Genomic DNA, 5,140 nt, shown 5'->3' with positions numbered 1-5,140 from the left:
TCTTTGTAAACCCCCTTCATAGTAAAACTACTTACTTAGCTTAATTACTTCGAAAATATTATAAATAAAAGATTAGTTCGAAATTCGGTTCTATTTACGGGGGTAGAACTACAACTATACAAACTAGCCAAACCTCACCCCTAGAAGACAAAATAAGGAAAAAGGCAAGGGCCCTATCATCAAAAAGCCTAGTGTTACCGATGAGAATTAAACTCTAGACCTCCCACATACAAGACAAAGGTCTTGACCACTACGCTACGAGTGTTTCTTGAAACTTCAAGGGAACACTCCCTTGTTAAAGCCCCCCACAAATCCCTAAAACCCACAAAATCCCCAAATCAAAAACCCTTCTTCTTCTTCCCTTTCTCCTTCTACTTCCCCACTCCATCCCCTACTCTCTCTCACTCCCCTCGCCGCACCCCACCGAAGAAAACCCCCCAGCCACTCGCGCCACCGCCGTCCGACCACCTCCCGTCAGCCCTGCGCCGCCGCGCCATCGCCCAGCCACCTCGCCCGGAGATCGCCCGCAACGCCAAAACGCCGCCCGCTACCTGCCCAAGCTCCACCCGCTGCTACCGACGCCCCACGACACAAGAGACCCTCACTCACCTCACCGAGCCGTCGCCGCCCTCGCAAGCCGCAAAAACTATCGCCTGAAAAAGGTTCGCCGGAAAATCACACCGGAGACCCGCCGGAAAAAGTCGCCGGAAAAGTGACGCCCATCGAGATGCCGAAGAAATCCCTCGGAACCCGCACCCCGGAATGGAGCAACGCCGATTACACCATGATCGGAGGTAAAGCCCTTGAACCCGACCAATTTTCTCCGGAATTGGTTGATATGCTTAAACACCAAGGGCTTTTAGATACATATCTCACCATCAAGGGGGATACGTACCCCGAATTGGTGAAAGAATTCTATCAACATCTTGTAGCCACCAAATGGTATGACAAACTAGAAATCACCACCAAGGTCCGCGGCAAGGAAATTGTGCTTTCCGAAGGCCGTTTGGCCAAACTCCTGAAATTGACCACCACGGGTGTGTCGAACTACGACCGAAAGGGGTGGATCGATACCCAACACACGTGGTACAAGGAATATCTCTGGTACCTACTCGGGAAAGAGGACGGGTTCACCTCGACCACGCGACCAAACCGGAAGTGGCTATCGGCGGAGCAAAAGATATTGGTTATGATTGTAACTGATAGCCTCTTGCCCACTAATAATAAGAGCAAGGACGTAGGAAGCTTAGAGTGCACCTTTGCCTATCTCCTGAAGCATAAAATCAAGTTCAACCTGCCGGCACTCATGCTAAAACACATGGAGTTTTGCAAGGCAAACAACTGACTTAGCCTACCCTACGGGATGATCCTAAGTTGGATCATGGAGAAAAAGGGGGTAGACCTAAGCCACACCGAGGTCAAGACCGCAAATGGCGTGGTTTTTAATGCCCAGAACCTCCGCCGCAACGACATCTACTACATCGAAGGGAGACATTACCTCACCCTCGAAGAAATTTGCCAAAAACCCGAGGAGGAACGAAGAGAATTGGTCGACCAACTAGACATCTCCAACAAGAAGCTTAAACGGGCAATGCAAGACTGTGGTATCCCGGAGGGAAGTCAGGATCAGGAGGGGGATGACGAGCCTAACCCATCGGTGCACCCACAATCAGGAGGGAACCCAAGAGGGCAAAACGAGGGCTCGATCAACGAACACATCCTAGCACAACTCAACCGGAAAAACCAAATCATGGAGGAAGGGTTCTCGTCCTTGATCCATACGACACACGCACTGGACCAGAGGGTGGCGGCAATCGAGGCCACCTTGGGCACACGCGGGGCATCCAGTTCCGGAATAGGAAACTAAGGTAGACACAAACTCCCCTATCACAACCCCACCAAGAGTCCAGTCTACCCCAGCTAAGACAAAACGTGGGGCCACTTTCCTAACGAGGAGGCCAAGATGCGGGATGTCTAGGGGTGAAAGAATGGATCGACACACCGGGCTTCGGGGACGAAGCCCCTTGTAAGGGGGGGAGAGTGTAACACCCCGTGTTACGACCCCTAAAATCAATTAAATCGTTTAATCAATTGCCCAAAGACAGGATTGAATTACAATAATTAATTTAGAAGAGGCCCACCATAGTCCGTGGGCCCCCACCCCTAAAACCTAACCCTAGCCCAAAAAGGAATAGAATTAGCAAGCCCATTATACTAGACCCTAAATAGGGCTCCTAAGAATATAAATAGAGGTCATAAGAGGCACCTAGAACCCCCACCACAATAATCTCTCACCACCCAAAGAGTTCCAAGAATTCCATTAGAAGAAATCAAGAAAGCAAAAAAGCTTAAAGAAAGACCCTTCATAGCCAAGGAATTAATTAAGGCTAAGAGGTAACCCATGTCTCAACAAAACCTATTTTCATAACTATGTTTCCCCTATTAGGGTTTCCCCCATATTCTTGTGCGATTAATGGTTCATTATAATGATCTTGATAATTGGTGATCTTGATGTTCTTGAGAGGATCTTGATGATTAAATGGTGTTCTTGATGTTCTTGATGATTATGTGATGTTCTTGATGATTATATGATGATCTTGATGCTTATGTGCTTTTCCTACCGAATCTCGATATTAAAAGATGAATCGTGTTCTTGTTGATTTAAAAGTGATTAGAACCCTAGGTTGTATTGTAGAATTCGTACGGTATTGATCTTGATATATTGGGTGGGAATTCGCATGTTTTGGGGATTGATTATGTTAGAAAAGCATGATAGGTTATGTGCCGTATGTTTCTTGATTTCGATCCGTTAATTGTCTACGTGTTGTTGTCGGTTGCGTTTGAAAGTGTCTAAGTATGATTTCGGGTTCCACAAAGGTTCCCGGGGCGTTTTTGGTGAAAAAGAGTCAGTGGGGGGTAGGTTGGGGTAAGGGACCCGCCAACTACCCGCGGCCAAAAAGGGGTAGCTCCGGCAGCGCGCAGCCGGCGGGCGGGCAGCTGCCCACCGGGCACCCGCTGCCCGGAACAGTGATACCGGCGGGCAGCCGGCGGGTGAACCCCCACCCACCGGCTACCCGCTTGAAATTCCCACACTTTGGGACCCTGGCTTCCCCGTTTGATGTTCCCCCGACCCCCATGGCGTCCCAACAGACCCCTCCTATCGTGCCTATGTCTAGTTTGATGTTCGGATACCGTTCGTAGGTCGAATGAGTCTTGTATATTGCATACTAGTTGAATTGGTACTCCGTTGACCTAGGTATAAGAAGTATGAAACCCTTTAGGAAGTATTCTTAGTTGTCGATGACCACGCATAGGTTTCGTTATACGTTTCCCCCTTCCCAATGTGTTAATGTGGGTTGCATGCGCTTGCTATGTGTTATGTGTGCATGTTACCCCGATTTGGTTGAGATCAATCGGGCTATACGGGCAGTCGGATGTGCTGAGAACCATACCGACTGTTAACCAGGCTGGTAAAGACCGGTCAGGTATATAAATATTATATAGGACTAAGGTCCACTATACGGGCAGTTGAATGGGTTGAGAACCATCCCAACTGTTAACCAGGCTGGTAGAGACCGGTCAGGTATATAAATATTATATAGGACAGAGGTCCACTATACTGGCAGTTGAATGGGTTGAGAACCATCCAACTATTAACCAGACTGGTAAAAACCGGTCAGGTATATAAATATTATATAGAACTGCGGTTCATCGGTCGGTTGCGATCGACCCCTCCGTGCTGTGAGACGGGGCAGGGTGCTGCGGGGCCGTGTCAGAGGTATATGCGCTGACCCTCATGTATGGGCATGCGATTGGTCCTGTGGCGCCAACAAAGTGTGCTATGTGATGAGATGAGAAGGATTGCTGATATGACTGTTATAGAAACGTGACCATAGGGCTCTTGCTAGTAATGCTTAATTGTGATTATTGGTTGTGCTTATCTTTAACTGTTTCCTATGTGAGAATTGTATATGCTTGATTGTGATTGTTGATTGTGCGTACCCCTATTTGTCGAGTCGGTTCCCTGATTTGAAAGCTAGAGTCTCTTAGGGTATATCTTCATGCTTCGAAATGACTTTTCGTATATCTATGTATATATCTATATGTATGGTATTTCAACGCGTTGGACTGGGTTACCAGCATCTCTCGCTGAACAGATATATTTGGCTTTCAGGCACAGAAGAATAAGTCACAGGAGCGCGCTAGGGCTTGGAGCATAGAAGTAGATAGTTCCCTTCCGGCCTGCGTGCCACGTTATGCATTTGCTTTAGTAAGAATTTTAGTAGTTGGCCTGTGCACCTGAGTTCTCTAGCTCAGGTGTGGCATAGCACCCCGTACTCTTTATGTTACGTTTCTTGGAATTAATGAGACTTCGCCTTTATCTTATAAGTTTTAAATGTCTTGAAAATCTTGGGTGTTACAGAAGGAATTGGTTGGAAGGAGCCCTTTTCTCCTGTATCAAAGAAAGAATCGCTTCGAATCATTCTGGATTTAGTTGCACACTTTAATCTTGAGTTGCAACAAATGGATGTGAAAACCGTGTTCCTAAATGGTGATCTAGAACAGGAAGTTTATATGAACAACCTGAAGGCTTCTCTTCTAGACATGGTTAGGATTTGGTGTGTAGGCATAGGAAGTCCATATACGGTTTAAAACAAGCCTCCCGTTAGTGGTATATTAAGTTTGACGGGGTCATTTCATCATTTGGTTTTGTTGAAACTCCCTTAGATCGTTGTATATACCAGAAAGTTAGTGGGAGTAAAATCTGTTACCTTGTTTTATATGTGGATGATATCCGACTCACCACTAATGAGTTGGGGATGCTTCGCGACGTGAAATAGTTCCTTTCCAAAAATTTCGATATGGATATGGGTGAAGCATCTTATGTCATTGGCATATAGATTCATAGTGATAGGTCCCGGGACATACTGGGTCTATCGCAGGAAACCTATATTAACAAAGTTTTGGAAAGATTTCGGATGCAAAATTGTTCACCGAATGTTGCTCCCATTGCAAAAGGGGATAAGTTTAGTTTGGACCAATGTCCTAAGAACGACTTGGATAAGGAGCATATGAAGGATATTCCATATGCTGAAGCGGTTGGATGTCTTGGCTATATTCAAGTTTGTACAAGGCCCGA

This window comes from Ipomoea nil, unplaced genomic scaffold (assembly GCF_001879475.1).
Source record: "Ipomoea nil cultivar Tokyo-kokei standard unplaced genomic scaffold, Asagao_1.1 scaffold0926, whole genome shotgun sequence".
NCBI classification, from domain to species: Eukaryota; Viridiplantae; Streptophyta; class Magnoliopsida; order Solanales; family Convolvulaceae; genus Ipomoea; species Ipomoea nil.
The sequence above is the reverse complement of the archived record's forward strand: the minus strand, read 5'-3'. Positions refer to the sequence as shown.